We start from the raw sequence: 26,516 nt of genomic DNA, 5'->3' as shown, positions 1-26,516 counted from the left end.
GGACTTCAGAATAAAACAGTTGTTTGTTTCATCCACCAGTGTGTCTCAGTAAATAAAGGAAGCGGAAAGGGCATTTACCAGACAGGAACCCCAAAAACGGAGGCGAGGAAGCTAAATTAATAATAAATTAATAATATATAAACAGAAAGCAGTTATTAATATGTAAATAATTTAACAATAAATAATAACAATACCTAGCTCTTACATAGCACTTTTCATCCACAGATCTCAAAGCACTTTATAAAGAAGATCAGTATAATTATCTTCATTTTACAGGCGGGGAAACTGAGGTAAATGGATGTGAAGTACCTTGCCCAAGTTCACTAAACAAACCAATGGCAGAGACGGGAAATGAAGGCAGGACTCCAGAGTCCCAGTCTGTTGCTTTATCCAGCAGGCAACACTGCCTCCTCATAGAATATCAGGGTTGGAAGGGACTTCAAGAGGTCATCTAGTCCAAACCCCTGCTCAACGCAGGACCGATCCCCAATTTTTGCCCCAGATCCCTAACTGGCCCCCTCAAGGATTGGACCTGAGTTTAGCAGGCCAATGCTCAGACCACTGAGCTATCCCTCCCATTCTCATCCTCAGATGAGGAAAGAACAAAAATAGTAAACACTGCCTTGGAATAATGGGCAATTCACATAATTTCCATATAAAGAGAGACAAGTTTTAAAGCCAACTAACAAGCAAGTTGTTTGTCACTAAACAAATTGACAAAAAAATAAAAGAAATAAGAGGATTTAATTATAAGGAATACCAAAAACTACTTATTAAGTGCCCCCTCGCATCTTTGGGGGCTATAAAACAAAGTTCTACAAAACCATTCAATTAAAAGGCCACCCACTTAAAGTCAAATAAATGAAATAAACCAAGCTGGTGAAAGTTCAAGGCTGGAGGGGCAAAGTGAGCTGGGAAGGTCATGAATAGGAGGCTAAGTATAGGGAAGATTTGCAATGCTTTTAAAAAGTGAGTAGAGGCGGGCTAAGATAAATGTGACGGGGGAGTACTTCTCGCACCAAAGGCTCAACAATGCACAGGCACAATCACCTGGGAGCAACAGGATCCGTTAAAAGAAGATTAATCACAAAAATAAATTCTGTTCAAGAGGACTAAAATCTTTAATTTATAAAATACGCATTCGGTCCAAACGGATTGACTCTGTCCTGTTAATTACTGCACCACTAACAGTTCACTGTTAAAAGTAAGCAGGGGTTTTACTTAACCATTATTTTATGGCAATCTGTTCTGAACTATTAAGGACACTAAACAAGGAAAGTCAGGCCTCCTTCTACACACACTTGTGGCACATGTTTAATTATACTCTGATAAACAGTCCTATTGGCTGTAACGGGCTTGCTCGTGCGAATCAAATTAGGTGTGTGCATAAATGTTGGCAGAATCAAGATCTGACCATGGTACTGCTACTCAGAATGATATTGTTTTATCTTTATAGCCCTCAGTCAGTTGGATGAAGGCAATTACAAATTGGATTATGGCCCAGTGCATCCTGGGAGGGAGCGATGGCATTCACTCTAAGCTGATCCGTCCTTCAGTACTTCTCCATCACTAAGACACTTTCTCCACACCAGGCTTTGCACTTCAGAGATTGAATATGGCATCAAAGTATAAAAGAAGCAACCCCACAAAATGTGTTGATGTAAATATCTTCATTGTACCACTCAGGGCCGGATTTATACCTTGGGCACACCTAGGTGCACGGGGGTTTGGAGCCCTCTCCTCTCCCCACTCCGGCACCTGTGGCAACAGGGAGCTGCAGGGTCCCCCCGCCAACCACGGCAGCTTGGAGCCCCCGCCCCCACTGCCTGGGAGTTGCGGGGTACTCCCACCTCCTGCAGCAGCTCAGAGCTCCTAACCACCATGGACGGTAGGGGTACTACGCCACTTTTAGGCATCCTCCGCCCAGCGCCCCTCTGCCCACAGACCCCTCTCACTACCCAGAGCCCCCTCAACACACACAGACCTTGTCCACTCCCCAGAGCCCCCCACAAAGCCCCAACTACCCAGCACCCTCCCACTCCCCCCCTGCAAGCTGCCCCTCCCAGAGACCCATTCTCCTGAGCCCTGCCCCCAGCCACACTCACCAGTCCCAGTGGGAGGTGACACTGTCTGCTGGGCTGAGCGAGGAGCATTACACTCCAGTAGGACTGCGTGGGGCCATCTCTCCCGCAGTGGCGCCACCCCCCTTCTGGACCCAGGAGCAGCAAAATTTGAATTTTTAGGCACCCCGAGAACGTCGTCACCCCTGAGCACGTGCCTACTGTGCCAAATGGGAAATCCAGCCCTCGTACCACTGCAGCTCAAATGGCAAAAGACAGTGTCTCATCAAAACAGTGATTAAATCTACGAAGCACAGCTCCTTACAAGTTTCATGAAAGGGAAATCACCAAATCATCTCCATTCTGTGCTCACACAGCTTGGGAAATTTTTAAAAGCAGATTCAAAGCAGGTTATCTTCCCTATATCTTAGCCAAAGATGTCATGAAGAGACTGAGAATTTCAGCAAAGGAATGCATGGATGCAGGAGGATAATGAGTATGGTGGGATTAACAGACTTGAGGCTTTGGGGAGCGGGGGGGAAAGCCCTCAAATAAAATGGTGAGAAAGATGCATTACAGTGCTATGCCACATGTAAAAAGATCCTTCAGATGCAGGAGAGTGAATATTATGCATTGTGTTCTTTAAACCATTCCAGCTCTCATCTCCCCTTGATTGGAAGGCTTTGTATTCCATTCAGAACCAGAATTAAACCTACATTTGTATAAAATTACCTCTCTGCCTTGACCTGGTAGGGTAATTATGTACAGCACCAAAAATACATCATGAAAATAATCAGCCAGCAGTGGATGGAACATGCCACAGGTTGTTCTAAGCTTTAAAAAACATTACACAGTTTTTGTTGACTGCAATTGAGTCTGCGCTGTAAAGTTAACCCTCCACACTAGCAAACATGACTCTAGCAAGTGTACATTTGTCAGATTTTAAACAACACCTTTCTATTTCCATCTGCAATAATTTTATAATCAGTAAGCAATGTCCAGAAGAACGTGTTGAGACATCTACTCGCATAGCCATAACAAGAAGGAAGCAGGGCACTAAATTACACTAGCCACTATAAAAATCAATAAAGAGTGGAAACCTTTGATTATCTAAACTGAGCTAATGAAATACATACTTTAAGAAAACACACAAAGAGAACTGAAGTTCCCATTAAAAAACTAAAGTTGGTAAATTTTAAGAAACAATTCATGGTGCATAAATAAATTTGCAATAGGAATCACTGACTCTGTCACTTCTTAGGACCATCCACCCCATCACCTCACCTTCCCTGACAAACACGCATATGGATGCACAGGCACAATCCAGGGGCAATTTGATCCACTGCATAAGTGTCCTTAGGATCAGATGAAAAACTGAGGTTCTGTCTACTTGTACTCATTAAAGATGTCTGGGTGCTTTTAAAAAAGAAAAAGAATAGAAGAGTGTATACCAGTGTCCCACCCAAATCCCAATTTGAGTTATAATTTTTCTCCCTAAATTAACTCTGTATTAAAAAACATGGACTATTGCATTCTTCACTTCCAGTGCTAAACTATTGCACAATGCTACTCTGCTCTATTAAACAGGTACCGAACTACACTCCTGAGACAGTTGCAATTCAGAGATGGTTAATGTGATCCACATATGTTAATTTTATACATCACTTTGGGATAAAAGAAATAGAAATTCAGAGGATCATTAATGCCGCTTGCATCTGAAGTTATGAATATTGTCTATGTATCTATTTCAAATCTAGTTACATCTGGGTAATGCCCACTAGATAGTGAGCAGGGAAGGACCTATTCAAGGAAATGGGCCATTAGGAAAAAACAATAGGCCTTTGGAGAAGCTTATCTCCCACCTGATGATGAGCCTTCCTTAGAACACACCAAACAGCCTTGAGCAATGGCTGCTATGACTCTACAAGGACATGTGATCAGATCACATGATGCTAGACTCCATCCTGGGATGTCAGTATTTTTCCCACAGACTGGTATGGGAACCAAGCTTTGAAACAAAGGGTTCCCGTCATATTCAAACGCTATATAAGGCAGGGTGTGACATTATCTGGTGACCTCTCTCCCCCTAAAATAACACACCTGGTAATACCTGAGGAACAAAGACTGAACTGGGAGAAGTGATGGTCCCGAGCTAAAGGGATTTCTAGCCTTTATATGAAAACCAGGGAAACCCAAGCTGCAAAGCAAAGGCAGCTTGCGCCTTAAGAATCTGTCAGCCTGTTTATCGCTCAGGGTGAGAATTTGCAAAAAGAAAAGGAGTACTTGTAGCACCTTAGAGACTAACCAATTTATTTGAGCATGAGCTTTCGTGAGCTACAGCTCACTTCATCGGATGCATACCGTGGAAACTGCAGCAGACTTTATATATACACAGAGAATATGAAACAATACCTCCTCCCACCCCACTGTCCTGCTGGTAATAGCTTATCTAAAGTGATCATCAGGTGGGCCATTTCCAGCACAAATCCAGGTTTTCTCACCCTCCACCCCCCCACACAAATTCACTCTCCTGCTGGTGATAGCCCATCCAAAGTGACAACTCTTTACACAATGTGCATGATAATCAGATAACCAGTCGGAGAACACTTCAATCTCTCTGGTCACGCAATCACAGACATGAAGGTCGCTATCTTAAAACAAAAAAACTTCAAATCCAGACTCCAGCGAGAAACTGCTGAATTGGAATTCATTTACAAATTGGATACTATTAATTTAGGCTTAAATAGAGACTGGGAGTGGCTAAGTCATTATGCAAGGTAGCCTGTTTCCTCTTGTTTTTTCCTACCCCCCCCCCCAAGATGTTCTGGTTTAACTTGGATTTAAACTTGGAGAGTGGTCAGTTTGGATGAGCTATTACCAGCAGGAGAGTGAGTTTGTGTGTGTATGGGGGTGGGGGGGATGTGAGAAAACCTGGATTTGTGCAGGAAATAGCCCAACCTGATTATCATGCACATTGTGTAAAGAGTTGTCACTTTGGATGGGCTATCACCAGCAGGAGAGTGAATTTGTGTGGGGGGGTGGAGGGTGAGAAAACCTGGATTTGTGCTGGAAATGGCCCACCTGATGATCACTTTAGATAAGCTATTACCAGCAGGACAGTGGGGTGGGAGGAGGTATTGTTTCATATTCTCTGTGTATATATAAAGTCTGCTGCAGTTTCCACGGTATGCATCCGATGAAGTGAGCTGTAGCTCACGAAAGCTCATGCTCAAATAAATTGGTTTGTCTCTAAGGTGCCACAAATACTCCTTTTCTTTTTGCGAATACAGACTAACACGGCTGTTACTCTGAAACCGGTGAGAATTTGCTAATTCATATCCTACATATCTAGTATGTTAAACTCAGTTTGTAGTTTTGTTTATTTACTAGATAAAGCCAGGGCTGATCAAGTTTACTTGGTTCTGCCTTAGCACAGGGAGCTGCATCTGAGGACCTTTGGAGGTCCTTACCAGCCCTACTTTTCTACAGTTCTATGAATACACGTTTAGATGGATTGTAAGAACTAAGAAATCATTCTCCGTTTGTTGTTGTTTGAGAACAGAATACATTTATCCTGGCATTGCAAAGACTCGGATAATATCGGTTTAGTTTTTAGGAAATACTGTATTATATAACAAGTGTGGGAACATATGTACAGAGTAACAAATTTGAAGCACGTGTAGCAAAGAGGATTTCTTCTTTCCTTAACAAAAATCTCTGGGAAAACTCTTAATAGTAAAGCACAGAACGTCATATTATAAGAATCACTGTGGTCTAATTGTTTGGAAAGGGAACTGAAGAGCCAAACTGTAACCTGTCTTGTACCCTTTGAAATCCCACTGAATTCAAAGTGATCACACAGGCTGCAAGACAGGCAGAATTTGACTTGTAATCCACTGCGTGACCTTCTGCAAACCACCACTTCTTTAAACCTCAATTTACCCAATGATATCATCGGTACTATAATACTTGAGTCACAGGGGCACGGAGGCTTTATTCATATTTCCCAAATGCTTTTAGAGCTTTCAATGAATGACAAATACAAATTATCATTAGCACAAGTGAACCGTGATTCTTGTTCTAGCAAGGTGCTGAGCCTAACTACTTATCTGATATACAGCCATTTCAACTCACGCTGGGCACCACGTCCTCCAAAACCACTTCCTCAACTCCAAAACTGTATCAGAATTACTGTCAATGTCCAGGTAATAAGGTCTGCTGATTGCCAGTGCTTTGGCCTAACCATCTGTAAGGATAACTAAAAACCACAGCCAAAGGAAGGAATGTATTTGCAGAACTTAATGTGCTGATCAAAAATGGTTTTTAGTGTGCTTATTCCTTTGCGAAATTCAAAGAGTGAGAAGACAGGGAGATGAAAAGCTACTGCCAGGTTGCTTGAATAACTATACTTAGGTGCCAGCTCTCCAATTGTCTGTATAATGTTAATCACAAAGGAATTCTACTGAAACGTGTCCTGGAAATGGATTGATCACTGCTTCAATTTTGAAAAGTTAGTAGCTGGGGGGTTTTTTTAATACACTAAAAGATGGTAATTTCTGTAGCAATCTTGTGGATAAAAAAAAAAAGAGGATTTGTCTTCAGAACTCTCAGTGTGTCTCAGCCCATTCAACAGTATCTATCTAAGGCACTTATATGGACCATCACCATTATATCTGAGCACTTACAATCTTTAATATACTTACCCTCACAAAACCCTTGTGTATGCAGATGGTGTTGTAATGAACAGGCTTGTGTGCGCGCAAGCATATACTACTGCTCCCTGCTGGATGGAATCATAACTTCTCAAAAGTGTGTCATTAATTCTTATTCTACTAACAGCCAGCAGAGGTTCTCCCTTAGCTTAAATGCATTTTGGAGTAGGAGTTCTACCATCATCGTTGTTGTTACCTTCCAGGTGGCCATGGTGCGCATAACAGTGTCAACTACAAAAAGGTAGCCTCAGATTGTTAGGGTATGTTCTGCTGTTTCCACTAGTAGACAACCTGGATTTTGAAGGACAGGCATCACTCAAATTAAGGTAAATTATCCAGAGAGGTTAGCAAGGAGGAACAATTCAAAGCGCACCATTATTTATCATGTTGGCAGCTAATGTGGTTGGGATATGCAATTTTTCTAAGAGTATCAGACATGTGACATTCTGATTAAACTGCAAAGAAATACAGCAACAAATCATTGTAATAAAGTGAGATCATCTTTTTATTGTGTCCTAGGTAATCATCTGTAAATCTGCTAGGTTTTGTCACAGTCATATGTGAGCAACAGGGAAAGACTTCGAATAATATGCTTAAGAGAGAACAGTGATTTATCTATTTACTGACCTACTGGGAGGTTTATCTGATTTGGATTATTCTGCTTTTCATATACAGCAACTCCTGATAGTTTAAGGCTAGAAAGGGAAATTAGAGTCAAGATTAGCCCTCATGCAGGTGGAATGACCCTGCAGAGTAGTACATTCAATACTTTCTTGCTGCCTCTTGGCCACAGAGTTGCGCTCAAGGTCTTAGGTCAGCTAAGGGAAAGCAAAGAAACCAGAACCCCTACCTACACCTGCTCAATGAGGCCAGGTAGGCGAAAAATCCTTTCCAAAGGGGGTCTCTCAGAAGGAGAGAGGTTCCTTGCAACCAAGCCAGACAAGTAACACCCCATTTATGAAAAGGCCCTACAGATTTCTGTACAATGCTATTTTTCTATAGTCTTCTCTGATCTTTTAAGACATGTTATCAAGTTTAACAGAGAATTAAGGTTGGGATTTTCAAAGACATCAAAGGGAGGGAGGTGCCCAAATTCCATTGACTAATCATGGGATTTGGGCACCAAACTCCCTTAGGCTGGACTTTCCAAAAGAGTTCATCTCCCTGCGATAGAACTCTATAGGATGGTTCATAATAACCTACACCAAACAAATCAAAAAGACATTGGAAATAAAGAACTGTTCCATAGTGATTATGGTAAGAGGTGACCAGTAAAACTAAGTCCAAATGTATGTTAAAAACACGCAAACATGGGGTACAGAATTCAACTGGAAAAAAGGGAACCCAAAGCAAATACAATTATCAGAACCACATAGTCATGGTATTCTGAAACGAAAAGTAAATGTCATCCATTTCTCATTTTATTCTTTTATTTTTCAAGTTCTTCCAGCAGAGCTATACTAGAGGCTAAAGAGCCCAGGTTAGTTTCTATTACCACTGGAAAGAATACTACATTGTTGATTCATACTCCTTTTTTTTCTACAACTCTGTCTCACTGATGGTTGCTCAATACATCAACAATAACTCACGTTCCTGCAGTCCTTTTCCAGTAACCAAGGATCCCAAGGAGCTTTACAAGGCATTTAATTACATTGCATACCAAGAGTAAAATGACTGTATACAGGCCACATTTAATTAACTAATTCCCTCATCACCCCTTTCCTCGGATGCAAATGTGTTTCCATAGTTCCTTCTCTTCTCTAGTGTGGACACAGTTAATGTCTTTTCCAGTCATTTACCAAAAGAGGGTAAGTAACGTGCTGATTCTAAGCTAAATACAGCTGCTATTAACACATACATCCAGTCAAATACTGCAATGTTCAAGGAGCTATATTTGATATTCCAAGAACAAGACAGGGAACAAAGGCCATTTATACAGACCACCAGCTGCCTTCCATTCTACAGATGGCTGCCATTACTGTTACCTATATCTGAATTTTAAGAAATAGGAAACTCAGAGTAAGTTTATTCACTGAGATATACAACAGAGATTCTCTGTCAAATATGGCAGCATAAACTAGTAATAATGCCACACTGAAGTGTGATCTTGTCATATCTCACAAGCTAATCAAGTTCAAAACAGATCAGCAGTATGTTCCTCTTTTATGCAGTGGCACAAAGCAGATGATGCTACATAAACCAGAGAGAGTGCCATCTGCTGCTCTGAAAAGATTACACTCCAACACAAACAATGCTAAGGCATCCGGGACAATAGTAAACGTTAAGGGAAGGTGTGGAAAGATTGCTGGTAAGAAACTAAATCTGATTTTAAGGACTGATTTTAAGGCAGTAAGAGTTCTGAGGGGAGTAGCAAAAGAGCAGAGAGACGAGAGAGACGGTATTGTCATTTCTTGCCATGTTGGGCATTTCTCTTAAAGCACCAGCCCAGAACTGGGTGATTATTTTGAGAATCACATCTTTCATTTTTTCTAAATGGTAAGTTTCTAGTGCTCCTGGTTGTGGTGGAAAGCTTGAAGACATAAAACCTACAGACTCGGAAACCAGAAGGCAAATAAAAAAACAACCCCACAGCATTTATTTTTAAAATCTCATGATTTCAAAAGCCTGACAAATGATTTTTCAATACTTGGGGTTGCCAATACTCCAGTAGCCAGAGCAGAAGAGCAAGAGGACAGAGTGCACATTTCAGTACAATAACTATAACTCAGTGACAACTGTCCCCTAGGCATGTGGCATTGAATTTACCAGGCCTAATTCTCAGCTGCCACCCACCCTTGTGTTGTCACTTATACATCCACAAAGAATGGTATAATTTCACACCCACTTTTCACAGGAGTAGCCCACAAGGTACAAGGCAGCAGGGAATCAGGCCCATCAATTAAATAGTTTACACTGTAGCTAAGCAGTTCTGATTTCATTTCTTCTCTTTTCCTGCTCGCACAAGTTCAGTGCTCTAACCCTCTTGCGAATATACTGTGCAGTCTGGTTTACCTGATCGCTACTTGTAAAATCATGTTAGAGAGACAAAGTGGATGAGGTAATATATTTTACTGGACCAAATTCCACTGGTGGGAGAGACAAGCTTTCAAGCTTGTCTAGAGCTCTTCTTCAGGTGTGAAGAAAAGCTCTTTGTAAGCACAAAAGCCTGTATCTCTCACCAACAGAAGTTGATCCAATAAAAGACATTACCTCAGCCACTATGTTTGTTGTTTGCATACGGGTTGGAAGTTCTGAACACTGCCGTCAATCAGGGCAGAGGGGCTCAAATAATCACTGTATAGTTATTCAGGATTTATGTAAATCCCAACCTGCACTTTGATTAGCTAATGGTCATTGGCCAACCAGAATACAGGAATTTGCGTACTATATGGTTACTGAGAAATAACTGTTCAATCATCATACAAATCAGAGTGCCAGAAAATGCATAATTAAGAACTAAATGCCTGATGATCAGAGATGCGAAATATCTTCATCAATAGGTGTGCTATGGGTGCTCTACACCTCTGGAAATTAAGCCCTAAGCATACAGTATCATAGAATCATAGACATGTAGGACTGGAAGGGACCTCAATAGGTCATCTAATCCAGTCTGCTGCAGTCAAGGCACGACTGCATGATAACTAAACCATTCCTGACAGGTGTTTGTCTAACCTGTTCTTAAAAACCTCCTATTACATACATTCCACAACCTCCCAAGGCAATTTGTTCCAGTGCTGAACTACCCTGACAGTAAGGAAGTTTTTCCTAATGTCCAACCTAAACCTCCCTTGCTGCAATTTAAGCCCATTGAGTCTTGTCCTATCCTCAGAGGTTAATGAAAACAATTTTTCATCCTCCTCCTTGTAACAACCTTTTATATACTTGAAAACCGTTACGTCCCCCCTCAGTCTTCTCTTCTCTAGACTAAACAAATGCAGTTTTTTCAATCTTTCCTCATAGGTCATGTTTTGTAGACCTTTAATCATTTTCCTTGCTCTCCTCTGAACTTTCTCCAATTTGTTCAAATCTTTCCTGCAATGTGGCACCCAGAACTGGACACAATACTGCAGTTGAGGCCTTATCAGTGCAGAGTAGAGAGGAATAATTACTTCTGTGTCTTGCTTACGACACTCCGGCTAATATATCCCAGAATAATGATTGCTCTTTTTGCAATAGTGTTACACTGTTGACTCATATTTAGCTTGCGATCCACTATAACCCTGAGATCCATTTTTTGCACTACTCCTTCCTAGGCAGTCATTTCCTATTTCATGTGTGTGCAATTGTTTTTCCTTCCTAAGTGGAGTACTTTGCCTTTGTCCTTATGGAATTTCATCCTATTTATTTCAGACAATTTCTGCAGTTTGTCCAGATTACTTTGAATTTTAATCCTATCCTCCAAAGAACTTGCAACGCCTCCCAGCTTGGTATCATCCACAAACTTTATATGTGTACTCTTTATGCCATTATCTATATCATTTATGAAGATACTGAACACAAGCAGACCCAGGACCGATCCCTGTGGGATGCCACTCGATATATCCTTCCAGCTTGACTGTGAACCACTGATAACAAAGGCTGTGATTCTTTCATGGAGATCACGGAAGTCACGCATTTCCACTGCTGGAGCAACCTGGGGCCAGCTGCTCCGGCAGTCCCCAGGGCTAGCTGCACCAGCCGCTGTTCATGCGGCCCCAGGGAGCACCTGAGCAGTGGTCCTGGTGGCTGCACAGGTGGCCCCAAGCAGCTGGCACTGGGACAGTGGCTGGTGTGGCTCGCTCCAGGGAGCACCCGAGCAGCAGCGGTCCCAGGGGCGCCTGGAGGATGTCCAGAGCGCAGCCCCCAGGAGCAGCGGCTAGGGGGAAGTCAACTTCCAGCACTGGAGCAAGGCTCTCCCAAGCAGGGGCCCGGAGCAGCAGGACCCCAGAAGTAGAGATTTAGTCATGAGTATTTTTAGTAAAAGTCATGGACAGATTCACAGGCCGTCAATTTTTTATTTATCGCCCGTTACCTCTCCATGACTTTTACAAAAAATACCAGTGACTAAATCTTAGCCTTACTGATAACTACTCTCTTGGAAAAGTTTTCCAACACCAGTTATGCACCCACCCTATAATAGCTCCATCTAGGCTGTACTTCTCTAGTTTGTTTATGAGAAGGTCATGCAGGGCAGTATCAAAAGCCTTACTAAATTCAACATACACCACAACTACCGCTTCCCCACTATCCACAAGGCTTGTTACACTATCAAAGAAATGTATTAGGTTGGTTTGACACGATGTCTTCTTGACAAATCCATGTTGACTGTTACTTATCACCTTATTATCTTCTTTTTTTGTTTGCAAATTCATTGCTTATTTGCTCCTTCATTTTTCTAGGTACCAAGTTAAGCTGACCGGGCTGTTGCCTTTATTCCCCTTTTTATAGATTGGTACTATATTGGCCCTCTGCCAGTCCTCTGAAACTTCTCCAGTCTTCCACGAGTTTTTGAAGATAATAGCTAACAGATATTTCCTCAGTCAGTAATTGTTCAATAAGTCCACGCAGTTACTGACAGAGACAAGTCCATTTCAGTATAATATTTTCTTAAACATATAAAATGCTGTTGTGAACTAACCTCTCTATTTTTCATATCTCTTGCTGTATAACCAGGTTTAATGTCTTTTGCCTCCCTATATTTATATTGATTTTATAAAATGAAAAGAGAGCAATTTTAATTGGTTATATATCAATTTCTCCCATGCTGAGGTCTTATTTGCCAAACTTGAGCCCAAAGCATGGGTTTTTTTAGTTTTTTTTACGAATGAGTTATAAACTAATAAAAACAGGTTTACAAGGCTAGTGTCAACATATTCTCAACCACTGCATGGAGAGCAGCACTGCTTCCATCTAAAGACTAGGGTTTGGGCAGCTAGAATAAAGGTGTGTAAGACAAAGGTTCTTCAACTGGAGTCTGTGGATCACCAGAGGTATACTCGGTATTTGGTCGTGGTCAACAAACAGCTGGCTAGTCAGATGGTTCTGGTTTTCCTCATTTCCACATTGAAACAGCTAAAAGTATATTAAATATTCTCGATATACTACTCCTACTTGCTGTAGCTGACACAGGAATGTTGTGTGATTCTGAATGGGAGGGGAGGTGATCTGCATAATTACATATGAGGTGTATTCCTGGGGGAATTCTGTGCCACTGCAAAGGAGCAGAATTCACGTTCCCTGCAGATTTCTTTGCTTCCCTGCAGAAAAATGACTTTCTGAGGGGGAAGCTGCAAGAGGAGTCACATGCCCCTCCCGAGCAGTGCAGGCATGGCCTTTCAGGCACCCAGAATAGCCGGCAGAAAAGTAAATCACTGCGGGGGGGTAGGAGGCTAGGGACGCCCAGGCCAGACCCACCCCCCTGTCCGCTCAACCTCTGTACATCCGGACCCCACCCCATACCCACAGACCGCCGCCAGCCCAAGCCTCCTTGTACCCAGAACCCCCCCACTTAGCCCCCTGCACCTGAACCCCACTCCACCAAGCCCCACCCTGTCGCACCAGGCTGCTCCCACCAAGCCCCCCCTCCCCTGCATCTGGCCCTCCCCTGCCCCCCATCAGTGGCTCCTACCCTTCTAGTCCCGGCTGAGCTGGGGATGAGGTAGGAGCACACTTACCCTGCATGGAGAGGCCAGGAACCCCCAGGATCCCTTCCCCCAGCTGCAGGAAGCTCCAAATCTCCCTGCCATGCACTTCTTGCCCCCATCACTCCTCAGTCAGGGTGGGGGTGGAGTCACTGTGAGGGGAGCTGCTCTTCAGTCCACCCAATCCCTGTGCATCTCGACCCCCTCATACCCAGACCCCACCTACCAGGCCTCACCCCTCGCACCCAGAACCCTCCACCGAGCCCCCCACACCTAAATCCCCACCCCACCGAGACCCATCCCCCTGCATCTGGGCCCCAACAGACACCCACCCCTGCACCCAGACTACCCTCCTGCCAAGCCCCACCTCCATGCAACCAGACAACCACTCCTGCACCTAGACCCACCCCACTGAACCCCAGCCACCTTCCCCTGGACCTCCTGGCACAGTCATAGAATCATAGAATCATAGAATATCAGGGTTGGAAGGGACCCCAGAAGGTCATCTAGTCCAAACCCCTGCTCAAAGCAGGACCAATTCCCAGTTAAATCATCCCAGCCAGGGCTTTGTCAAGCCTGACCTTAAAAACCTCTAAGGAAGGAGATTCTACCACCTCCCTAGGTAACGCATTCCAGTGTTTCACCACCCAGTCCCATTGCCCTTGCACCCAGAACCCACCAATGAGCCCCTATGCATCCAAATCCCCTTTACAACCAGACCCCCCAACTGAGCCACCCACACCCAGATTGCCCCACACAGAACTCTCTCACGCTACACCTAGATCCCCCCACACTTAGCCCCTCCACACTTGGATCCTGCTGGGCTGAGTCTGCCTGCCCAACACCTGGTGCCCATGGCGCAGAGGGGCAGAGCCCCGGGATGTTTCTGGGGAAGGCCCAGCCCTTGCACTGTGTCAGGGTCAGGTGCAGCCTCACCCCCGAGTCCATGTCTTGGGGGTGCAGGGAGGGGGAAGGCTTCAGGGCCATCTCCCACCTCCATGCAGCCACTGGCCTGTGCTCCCCACTGCCACGCTGTAGCCTCCACATTTATTGATAAATGAAATTTGCACAAATTTAAAATATTGTGCACAGAAATTTTATTTGTTTTGTTGCAGAATTCCCTCAGGATTAGTGGCGGGGGAAGGTGCCCATAACGCTTTCTCTCAGTTAAGATATGGTCTAAATTATATAAAAGTCTGAGAACTTCTAGCATAGGTGAAACCACTTGGAACAAAGAATAAAATACGTGGATGAGGTTACTAAGAAGCACCAAATAGGTCAATTCCATCTTTTAAACACTTCTAAGTCAATGGAAGCTGAAGATACTCCTCATCCCAGACAACTAGCTCTGGGTATCTCAAAAATGAACACCAAAAAAAACAGACACCTAAAAGGAGTGGACATGTCTGAAAATTTTGGTCTGAAGCTCACTAAGTTTCCCCATCTGTAAAATGAAGATAAGATCCAACTCCTTGGAGAGTTGTTAGAATTAGATGGTGACTATAAAACATTTTGAAAATGAACAGCATGATACAAATATTATAATGAGAAAGCAAGATAATGTGGACACAGATTGGGTTATCAATGCAAAGGGGCTTGGCATGGCTAATTCCCATGATACATATAGCAAATAATCTGCTCATGAAAACTTCCTTTAAACATCTTGAATGGGATGTTTAGCTTCTCTCCCCTACTGTCTACATATTTCTTCTCTCTCATTCTTTATTAGTGAAGGCGATTTGCATAAAAACAGTATCTTCAAGTTGTTTGCTGGCTTGTGCGAAGTGAATTGGTGAGCTCCGGTCCAGTTTCAGGTGTCCATGTACCAAAATCTTCCTCCACAAATGGCAGGCTCGCAAAAGCAGTCAATAAGTGACTAAGCCGTGTAGACTGGACTCCCTCTTCTCCTGGTAGAGGTGATCCCTTCTAGGCGACTGTTGAAGCACACCAATGGAATGAAGGAGAAAAAGCCTTGAATTTCTGCTACCCAACCTATACAAAGATGTCTTCAATCTCTAAGGCTGTCAGGCCAGCACCTTTCACCAACACTAAATTCAAAGATGTATCATTTTATTGAAAAGAAAAAAGGTACAAAGTTCAATTCATGGGTACACTACAGCTGCTTTGTGCTGTTCTGGCAATACAAAGCAATCCTAACAGAGAACCTAGTCCAGGATCTACGGTTTCTAATAATTCTCCTGCAAATATGATCAGGTCAGGACAGGGTACAAGTAAGGAGAACAAGAATTCTTGGTAGAAGGGAATTTTTAAAAGGCTTTTAAGCAATGTAGCCCTGTAGTTTCCAACTTCACACATGGTTCCTGAAGAAACATGCAGTGTCAAAGAAATACAGAGGATTAGGATTTTGGGTCAGGAATAAACACCAGGAGCAGGTGAACACAGAAAAGAAAGTCCCTATCCTATTGTCATGTAAATGTCAGGCATACTAAATAACAATGGAAAAATACAAAAAAATGTACAACATGGCAGCAGAAAGGTTTTGAAATACAATAGTTTTCAGACTTTTCCCTGGGGTATCAGCAGCCCTCTATCATTAGTAGGAGTTTACTGCATGAATCACACATGCACTGCTGAAAGATTAGATCTCTTGCAGTGTGGACATGATGAGCATCTGGTCTTTTCTCATCCATAGTACTTTTTATGATGCTGGTAAGTGTATGTCTCACTGCCTCTAAAGCTGCTCACACAAACGCAGTGTGAATAAGCTCAGCGCATCAAAAAAAAAAAGTGTGGTTTTATGCCAGTATAAACCTTGCCCACATTGCTGATGAACTACTCACAGTCTCGCCTAATTCTAGTTGGCTGATCTGGTTGCAAAGGTGAAGAGCAGAGGATGCTGATAAGAATCAGAATAGCAAACAATGAACCTAACTGATGGGATTTTCAAGAGTTTGGGGAATCAGTTTAAGGCAGGGATTTTTTCCACTTAATTGCAGATACTGTTTAATCTCTTCTATAGTCTCCCACTGAGTAATCGTTCCAGAAGACAAGAGCTCAGAAGTGATTTTCAGGCTTACCACCCTTTCTTTTTATACATTTGTATACACCACTTATTCAGAACAAAAATAGTAGTGTTGGCAGTTTGAAATGCAAACTTGATTTAAAGTGCACTAACCACTTCACAATCTCACTGGGAAAAACACTTCAGTCTGCTCCTCAAAAGCACTAATGGGAAACAGATGCTTCATAATCTTAAAATTGTTGGGAGAAACTTCAAGATGATGCATTCTGAACAACAGCTACAAAAGAAAATTTGGTCCACCTGCTCTTAGAAGCCATCTGTTACTACAAAATGTTGTGGTCCACTGAGTAGGGAGCTGGATTGGGATTCAGGAAACAGGGCAGTCCCTAGCTATTCTGGGGCCCTACGCAGCCACTCCCCCGCCCCTCACAGGGGGAGGGGGCCAGGCCTCCACAGAGCGGGTGGGGGGAGCTGGCTTGGGGGGAGAGGGGAACCACCCCCCAGCGCTCACTGGCAGCGCAGCTAGGGCCAGGCCGCTGTACTTCCCGCCGCCAGTGAGTGCAGGGCCAGCCCTGCTGCAGTCCTCAGGGGAGTGGGGGTGGGGGCCTTGGGACAGGGGCAGGGACCATGAGGAAGAGGCAGGGCAGGGGCTGGAGCAGCTACATTGGGCACCTGGAAATGTCGTGCCCCAAATTTCCTGGTGCCCTACTCAGCTGCGTACTTTGTGTATGGGTAGAGATGGCCCTGTCAGGAAACACTGATTTTAGTCTCTGCTCTTGCCTATGTGACCCTGGAAAAGTAAGTTCACCTCTCTGTGCCTCTGTTTCCCCTCCCACCTTTTGTCTATCTTTGCTTTTGAGACTGTAAAATCTTCAGGGCAGGGATTGTCTCTTACCATGGGTCTATACGGGGCCTAGCACAATGGGGCTCTAATCTTACCTGTAGCCACTAGGCCTCACTGTAATTTTTTTTTTCTAATTATGGCAATTTTTTATTACTGGGGGGTTTCTCTCTCTTCTTTCCTTATTTTTTGCATTAATTTTAAAAGGATACCCATCAAGTAGTTCTCTTTTTTTTTTTAAATGCTCCCATTAATTGTTGTACTCTTTTGAAGCTTGAAATTAAAATTTTTCTTCTACCAATTTAGCCCTTTTCCATTTGGCAAACGTGTTTTTTTTCCTTGCATCTCTAATGGAGCTTAAAATTAATGAGTTTTTTGTTTAATGCTTAGATTGTGCACCAACATCACTGATATTAGCACGGTTCTCAACAAGTATAAAGGAGTTTTATACTGATTTTAGATTTATATAGTCCCTTTCACCTGAAAGACATCTAGAGTGCTTTACAAACTGGAAGGCAAAATTCTGCAATCTGAGTCTGTAGCAAGTCTCATCGAGGTATCCCATTACACCTGCTACTTGCATCCAAGGAAGAATTTGGATTTTAACCTATAAGCATCAATCACTTGCCACTGAGGTGCTGCCAAAACTGAGGTAAAATGATGGTTTTTGTTTCCCTTTTTTCTTTTTATAAGCACAGTGCAGATAAAAAACAATCTTAAGGCAAAACCAAGTTAACACAGATCAACCAAGTTAACATAGAGCTATCAGGGGAAGGGATAGCTCAGTGGTTTGAGCATTGGCCTGCTAAACCCAGAGTTGTGAGTTCAATCCTTAAGGGGGCCATTTAGGGATTTGGGGCAAAAATGGGGGATTGGTCCTGCTTTGAGCAGGGGATTGGACTAGATGACCTCCTGAGGCCCCTTCCAATCCTGATATTCTATGATCCCTGGCAGGTGTTTCTAAGCTGCTCCACAGTTTAGAACAGAAAGTGAAGAACAACATATAACTAAAACTGCAAGGAGAATTCTATCTGGCAAAGTGTTATAACACACTGAAATTTTCCCAGGGCCCAAGGATTAGCACCCGTACCCTTATAGAATCATAGAATCATAGAATATCAGGGTTGGAAGGGACCCCAGAAGGTCATCTAGTCCAACCCCCTGCTCAAAGCAGGACCAATTCCCAGTTAAATCATCCCAGCCAGGGCTTTGTCAAGCCTGACCTTAAAAACCTCTAAGGAAGGAGATTCTACCACCTCCCTAGGTAACGCATTCCAGTGTTTCACCACCCTCTTAGTGAAAAAGTTTTTCCTAATATCCAATCTAAACCTCCCCCACTGCAACTTGAGACCATTACTCCTCGTTCTGTCATCTGCTACCATTGAGAACAGTCTAGAGCCATCCTCTTTGGAACCCCCTTTCAGGTAGTTGAAAGCAGCTATCAAATCCCCCCTCATTCTTCTCTTCTGCAGGCTAAACAATCCCAGCTCCCTCAGCCTCTCCTCATAACTCATGTGTTCCAGTCCCCTAATCATTTTTGCCATTGGCCTTCTTGGCAACAAGGGCACACTGCTGACTCATATCCAGCTTCTCGTCCACTGTCACCCCTAGGTCCTTTTCTGCAGAACTGCTGCCTAGCCATTCAGTCCCTAGTCTGTAGCTGTGCATTGGGTTCTTCCGTCCTAAGTGCAGGACCCTGCACTTATCCTTATTGAACCTCATCAGATTCCTTTTGGCCCAATCTTCCAATTGGTCTAGGTCCTTCTGTATCCTATCCCTCCCCTCCAGCGTATCTACCACTCCTCCCAGTTTAGTATCATCCGCAAATTTGCTGAGAGTGCAATCCACACCATCCTCCAGATCATTTATGAAGATATTGAATAAAACCGGCCCCAGGACCGACCCTTGGGGCACTCCACTTGATACCGGCTGCCAACTAGACATGGAGCCATTGATCACTACCCGTTGAGCCCGACAATTTAGCCAGCTTTCTACCCACCTTATAGTGCATTCATCCAGCCCATACTTCCTTAACTTGCTGACAAGAATACTATGGGAGACCGTGTCAAAAGCTTTGCTAAAGTCAAGAAACAATACATCCACTGCTTTCCCTTCATCCACAGAACCAGTAATCTCATCATAAAAGGCGATTAGATTAGTCAGGCATGACCTTCCCTTGGTGAATCCATGCTGGCTGTTCCTGATCACTTTCCTCTCATGCAAGTGCTTCAGGATTGATTCTTTGAGGACCTGCTCCATGATTTTTCCAGGGACTGAGGTGAGGCTGACTGGCCTGTAGTTCCCAGGATCTTCCTTCTTCCCTTTTTTAAAGATTGGCACTACATTAGCCTTTTTCCAGTCATCCGGGACTTCCCCGGTTCGCCACGAGTTTTCAAAGATAATGGCCAGTGGCTCTGCAATCACAGCCGCCAATTCCTTCAGCACTCTCGGATGCAACTCGTCCGGCCCCATGGACTTGTGCACGTCCAGCTTTTCTAAATAGTCCCTAACCGCCTCTATCTCCACAGAGGGCTGGCCATCTCTTCCGCATTTTGTGATGCCCAGCGCAGCAGTCTGGGAGCTGACCTTGTTAGTGAAAACAGAGGCAAAAAAAGCATTGAGTACATTAGCTTTTTCCACATCCTCTGTCACTAGGTTGCCACCCTCATTCAGTAAGGGGCCCACACATTCCTTGGCTTTCTTCTTGTTGCCAACATACCTGAAGAAACCCTTCTTGTTACTCTTGACATCTCTGGCTAGCTGCAGCTCCAGGTGCGATTTGGCCCTCCTGATAACATTCCTACATGCCCGAGCAATATTTTTATACTCTTCCCTGGTCATATGTCCAACCTTCCACTTCTTGTAAGCTTCTTTTTTATGTTTAAGATCCGCTAGGATTTCACCATTAAGCCAAGTTGGTCGCCTGCCATATTTACTATTCTTTCGACTCATCGGGATGGTTTGTCCCTGTAACCTCAACAGGGATTCCTTGAAATACAGCCAGCTCTCCTGGACTCCTTTCCCCTTCAAGTTAGTCCCCCAGGGGATCTTGGCCATCCGTTCCCTGAGGGAGTCGAAGTCTGCTTTCCTGAAGTCCAGGGTCCGTATCCTGCTGCTTACCTTTGTTCCCTGCGTCAGGATCCTGAACTCAACCAACTCATGGTCACTGCCTCCCAGATTCCCATCCACTTTTGCTTCCCCCACTAATTCTACCCGGTTTGTGAGCACCAGGTCAAGAAAAGCACCCCCCCTAGTTGGCTCCTCTAGCACTTGCGCCAGGAAATTGTCCCCTACGCTTTCCAAAAACTTCCTGGATTGTCTATGCACCGCTGTATTGCTCTCCCAGCAGATATCAGGAAAATTAAAGTCACCCATGAGAATCAGGGCATGCGATCTAGTAGCTTCCGTGAGCTGCCGGAAGAAAGCCTCATCCACCTCATCCCCCTGGTCCGGTGGTCTATAGCAGACTCCCACCACTACATCACTCTTGTTGCACACACTTCTAAACTTAATCCAGAGACACTCAGGTTTTTCTGCAGTTTCGTACCGGCTTATAAAGCGTGCCAGGCAATATTTAATGATCAAACATGGCCAGGATTTTTGTATTATAATTCTGAAAAACAGGGCACCAGTAGAAGCAAAATGCACCCCAAACACCATACTGTGGAATTTTTAGTACTATTGAGCAGAAGAGAATCCAAATAAATACCACCACCACCTGTTGATCTGCTAGTACTTCTTCCTCTATCTTCTAGATTTTCCCTGGAAGTCTCCCATCCAAATACTGATCAGGCCCAATTTGCTCAGCTTGCGAGGTATTAAAAGGACCCCCGGAGGGCAGACTGGAATCCACCCAACAGCCTCAAGGATGGGAGAACCGAAGAACAAGATAACATCTGGCAGCACGGAGCCGTCAGGAATGTGCCATCTGCTGATTGATTCAGCAACAGCATGATGAAGCAATTCCCATAGACTGGCGTAGGAATAAATTCCTATAAAAATGGACTCTAGAAACTGAGAACTTTTGGGTCTAATTCTGCAAACCAACTTCCAGGAGCATCAGATGAGCATCTGACTAGGCCCTGCTCCCTCCTCGTGTCCAGGCCACCTGGCCAGTGGCTTGACATGAGCAACTCTAAAGCTGGTAATTATGATAACAACCTTGCAGAACCTGTGTATGTATTATAGCTATAACTAACTGTTTACTATGATTCTTTCTGTAGTCACAATTAATGTGGCATTCTGCCTTTTCCCCTTTAAGATCCTGCTGGTTTTTATTTTATTGGTATAACAAGATGGGGGCATAGGTTAAAGCTCAGGTGCTGCTTTAATTCATGCTGGTAACCCATCCACCTCACAGAGAGGAGGATGCAGGCTAAGTCATCTGAGTGCTGACTGTCTTCCAATACATTCCCACAATTCCCTCTGTGTGCCCAGAAAGACAGAAAGGTTCTCCCAGAATTCACTGGGAAAGAATCAGTGGCTCTCAGCTTACTGAAGCACAGAGTGCCATTAACGGACATGTGAGGAATCAGTAACTCGGGTATGATTTTGCAGTGTGGCTCCTCACACACAGGCACTCAAACTTGGGTGCCAATCACTAGTCTAACTCTGGAGTAACTCAGCAGTGAAGATGTCTTCCCCTATCCTCAATCTCCTGCACTAATCACTAACCCATACTTCCCTCCTATGTATAACAGGATGACTACAGATAAGTATCGGAAAAAGATATGTACATACTGGAGGGAGCACACTTTTTACAATTTAACTTTTCTGCGATCCCCAGCTATGAAATAATACAACAGATTAAAGTGCAGAAGGATTGTCTTTTTCTTAAAGACACAGGACTGGCAGACAGTAGGTATGGATTCTGTTTTGAAAGACTTCTTTTGTGCATTTGGCCAATCACTTCATCTCTCTGCATCTCAGTTTCCCCACCTATAAAATATTTCATGCAGGTTTTGCCAACTAAACTACTTGATGTTTGTATCAGAGTAGCAACCATGTTAGTCTGTATCCACAAAAAGAACAAGAGTACATGTGGCAGCTTAGAGACTAACACATTTATTAAAGCATAAGCTTTCGTGGGCTACAACCCACTTCATCGGATGCATATGTTCCATTCTATGCATCCGATGAAGTAGGTAGGCTGTAGCTCACGAAAGCTTATGCTCTAATAAATTTGTTAGTCTCCAAGGTGCCACAAGTACTCCTCTTCTTTTTGATGTTTGTAATGCATCTTGAGAACCTTGGATCCTATTGGGATCCGGGAAGCAGGCGGGCGAAGCCCATCCACTGCTAACGGATGCCCCCCCAGCCTAAGAGGGGGATCCACAGGTCCTGGACATTGAGAACCTTGGATGGAGCAAATGGAGAGTTATTAATATCACAAAAAGAAGAAATCTGGTAAAGACTTTACCTGGAGGCAGGATACCTGACCCAACAGGCACTCTCCAATTCAAAAGATGTAGAGTCGTGATGTTTCTTGGTTTTCTAGTGCAGCATGGCATTGCACACCCTGATAGCACACAGCTGACAAGATGACTGGCATATCAGACAGGTGACATTTCAGCAGGATCTAACTAAATGCTGGTGTTACTCTGAAGGGCCAGAGGGTGTGGGTATCTGGGCCGGGGGGGAGGGGGGGGACTGCAGCTTGGCTGTCGGGGTGAGGGGTATCTGGGCTCTGGGGGAGGGAGGGGTTGTGGGTGTCTGGCCCCCTGGCTGGGCTCTGGAGGGAAATGGGGCAGAGAAACAGGAACTGGGTTGTCATAGAGGTGAGGTTTCTTTAAATCTCTACTCCTGGGAGAATTTTTGTGTGTGTCTGTATTTTTACAGACATACTTGCTGACAGGTATTTTGAAATAAATTACCAAAATAATTGGAACTAGAGTGATAACTTAGTGTTATTTTGACAAATAAAAATTGCAGAATCTTGTTGAATTTTAAAATATTGTGCTCAGGATTTTTATTTTATTCCGCACAGAATGCCCCCAGGAGTAACATAATAGTGTAACCTTTGGGTGGGCTAGACTAGAGTACACTTCGTTGCTCTTCTCCAGTGCTAAAAAAAAACCCCAACTCCCATAGAAAAGTAGCTGGAGACCCAGAGTTCAGTCTCTACTAAGGATTTTCAGCAAGGATTGCACAGGCTCAAACTCCCCACATTCAAGTCCCAAAAGGAACTAAAAAATGAATTTAATTAAACAACTTTATAAAATTTTATGATAAATAATTATCTAATTTTTACAGCATAATATGGTATTTTATAATCCACAGGCATTATCTTCACAGTCATATATAAACATAAATAAAGAAAAATTAAAATCTGAACAGTTTAGTCCCCACAGAACCACAGTGAGAAGTAACAGAGAATTCCCAAAAACTTAGGTTCAGTTCACCTAAGTCTCAGTCTTTGATCACCAAATCTATACAGTCTGCTGAGTCTAAAACAACAACATCTTCCCTCCACTTGCTTGTAGAAATCTTCAGTTGGAATCCATGCAGACTCTTCCTCTGCTGAAATCACTGTTAGCCAGCCAGCTAACTGATTAACCCATCACTCCATTAAGTATATAGATATAAAAAAAACTGCTGCAAAATGCTTCAGAGTTAGGGACGACAGCCTGCTTTCTGCTCCTGGGCTCAGCTTCTCCCAACTCACCCAGGGCACATGGCCCCCTGCAAAGCAGCTACCCTGACCGCTTGCCCTCATGGAGTGTGATGCCAGTAACAGGGAACCTATCGGAGCATACCCGAAACTACCACACCCAATTCCAGAAGCTTCTGGATGTGGGGTGCTAAATCTGCCTAGCAACAATGACTCAGACACAACTCACTCCTGCCTCCCACCAATAGGTCTCTTAAAGAGATATCTCCCTATTAGGCACATGGGTTACAACAGAATCGAGCACTAACAGTGAATATTACTGGGAAACATTCAGACATCTACAGGAAAAATAAGTCAGGTCATTTGAGCTGATAGAAAAAAATTAATACCGTCTTACATTTTTCACAAGGGTGCCTCTCCACCCCCAACATATACACACAAATGTATGTATGTATGCATGCTGCTAGAAAAACAGCTACTTCATAATATATTACACATGCACACACACTATTAGAGGACATGTTATCCATGTGAAAAATTGTAGAGGCATGGGACACACTGCATAGGCATTAATATATTTCATTCATCTTTGACTGCATCACCTGACTTCACTTCTGCCACTAATCCATCTTCTCACAATTTCTTCCATCCTTCCTAACACCTGAACACATTGAAACATACACTGATTTTTTTAAAAACAAGCTGCCAAAGAAATGTTTCCTCTTCTTCCTCACAAAAATGTGGAATTTCAGTCCTTAAATTATTGCTGTTCAAGAACCAGAATGGACACAATTTAGTTATAGGCCAGTAAAGGTTTTCTATACCTAAAAGTGTCAACTTTAAAGTCCACTATCTTATGAACATAAATAGCAGGTGGCTTGGGGGAGGGGGCCTAACTCCCCCTCCCTCCATGTCTATCTCTGCCGCTGGGGCATAGAGCTTCAGGAGCAGTCTAGAGTGTTGCTCCAACAGATGAAATACAGGACATCGCTACGCTCCAGCATGTCAGAAATAACCACTGCACTTTCTCAGCCTGCCAATTCTGCTCCGCTCCAGGCCACCCCGTGTGCACAACCCAGTCAACACTGCCTGAAACTTGTAGTCCCCTCAGGGGACTAGGCTCCCTGCCTCTAACCAGCTGTCTTCAGGCTCTGCACACAAACTACCACAAGGCCAACTGGGAGGCTAGATCACAGGGAGTTATTTATCCTTCCCACCCCCATCTTCCCCACCACCACCAAACAAACCATCTTATCTCCCACTCTTTTTATATGCCACATTTTACCTGGTTTCCTTTGGCATTAAATTAAAAACAGTGACAACTAAAATGAATGTCAAGGACACCACTGCCAAGCAGCTCTGACTAATGTTTGACCTGAGCTCCAAGAAGTTGTTAAGAATGGCCTTGTGTATGATGTGCCCAGAGGAAAGAAACTTTTCAGTTTTTTTAGCAGGGATGAAAGAAAGTTTTCCAGACCTCACCATGTTGTTCAAAACTTTACAAATGAGAACTGATACGCCAGATACTTAAAATAAACTAAATGATATATATCTTAAAAGGGGTTTTAAACCATCATCTCTCATCCTACTCTAATAGCAGAAGAGTCCCTTTGAAGACAACATGAGTCTTGCCTGCTTGAAAAGTGCAGAGTCAAGCCCTTCAGCTGCGAGCAGCAAAAGCCAATGGGCCAGGGAGGGGATATGGGCCCGGCCTGCGGGGCAGGAACTGCTGCTGAGTATGGGGAGGACTCGCTTTCTAACCCCACCTTAGGGGCCTCCCCTCCATAGGAGGCTGAGATAAAGACAGTGACCTCCCCCACTCCACACACACACACACTGGAGAGTGGGGCCTCATAAAAGAGGCTCCTCCCACACACCCACTGGAGTGCACCTAGCCACCAATGCTTGTGACCCTGCAGTGCAATAAATAGGAGCTCTCTACAAACAGAAATAGGGAAGACTCCCAGCTTCCCATGACGATCCAGCACTTATTTCCAGCCCCAGATGGGCACAAGACTATGGAGTTTGAATTGCTGTCATTTTTATGTGCAGAAAAGCTATTTTAGGTCATTTCTGGAGGGTGTTATGGCTCCCTCTGAGCTCTGAACAGTCAGGCTTATAGCAACTAAGCATCACAGGTAGTAGATGACAAGAAACAGTCCCAATAACAAAGTTTAAAGCTCTCTCACTTGATTCTTCTGTCACGGAGGAGACACACTCGGTTGGGGAGAGTATAAAGGTTTTCTCAATTTTATAGTTCACCATTTATGAGGGATGCAACCATCACCAACTCTTGCCGATAAGGGAAAATTACTTGCCTTGTAATTCTGCTTCTCTGGCAATAACATTGTGCAAGATTCTCACTCCTGGGCCTCTGTTCCCTAGAGTGAGACTGGCAGAACTGCCAAAGCTCTTAAAGGTTTTTTGGCCCTCAAGGGCCAAGATAGCATAGCCAGAGCATGAACTAGGCACTCTATTGCCATCCACAAGCTTAACCATTGCCACTAACCTGTTCCAGTCAGCTCTAATTGCACAAGGTTTTTAAAATTTGTGACGGTCACTAGCCTGGGGCTGAATATTATCTATCCTGAGGTTTGGGCAGGTATAATAACAAAGGGAAGGAGGGTTAAAATTCACATCGGGAGAGAAAGAAACGTGTGTGGGTCAAACTGATTCTTTATAAAGAGCCT

General features: G+C 43.8%; 1 protein-coding gene across 7 annotated transcripts in view; it reads right to left on the bottom strand.

The window, feature by feature from the left end:
• EXOC4 (exocyst complex component 4) overlaps positions 1 to 26,516 on the bottom strand; it is a 600,856-nt gene that overhangs the window by 481,757 nt on the left and 92,583 nt on the right. The gene's annotated exons all lie outside the window — the stretch shown is intronic.

The sequence above is a fragment of the Lepidochelys kempii genome, chromosome 1, assembly GCF_965140265.1.
Source record: "Lepidochelys kempii isolate rLepKem1 chromosome 1, rLepKem1.hap2, whole genome shotgun sequence".
Taxonomy (NCBI): Eukaryota; Metazoa; Chordata; order Testudines; family Cheloniidae; genus Lepidochelys; species Lepidochelys kempii.
The sequence above is the reverse complement of the archived record's forward strand: the minus strand, read 5'-3'. Positions and strand labels throughout refer to the sequence as shown.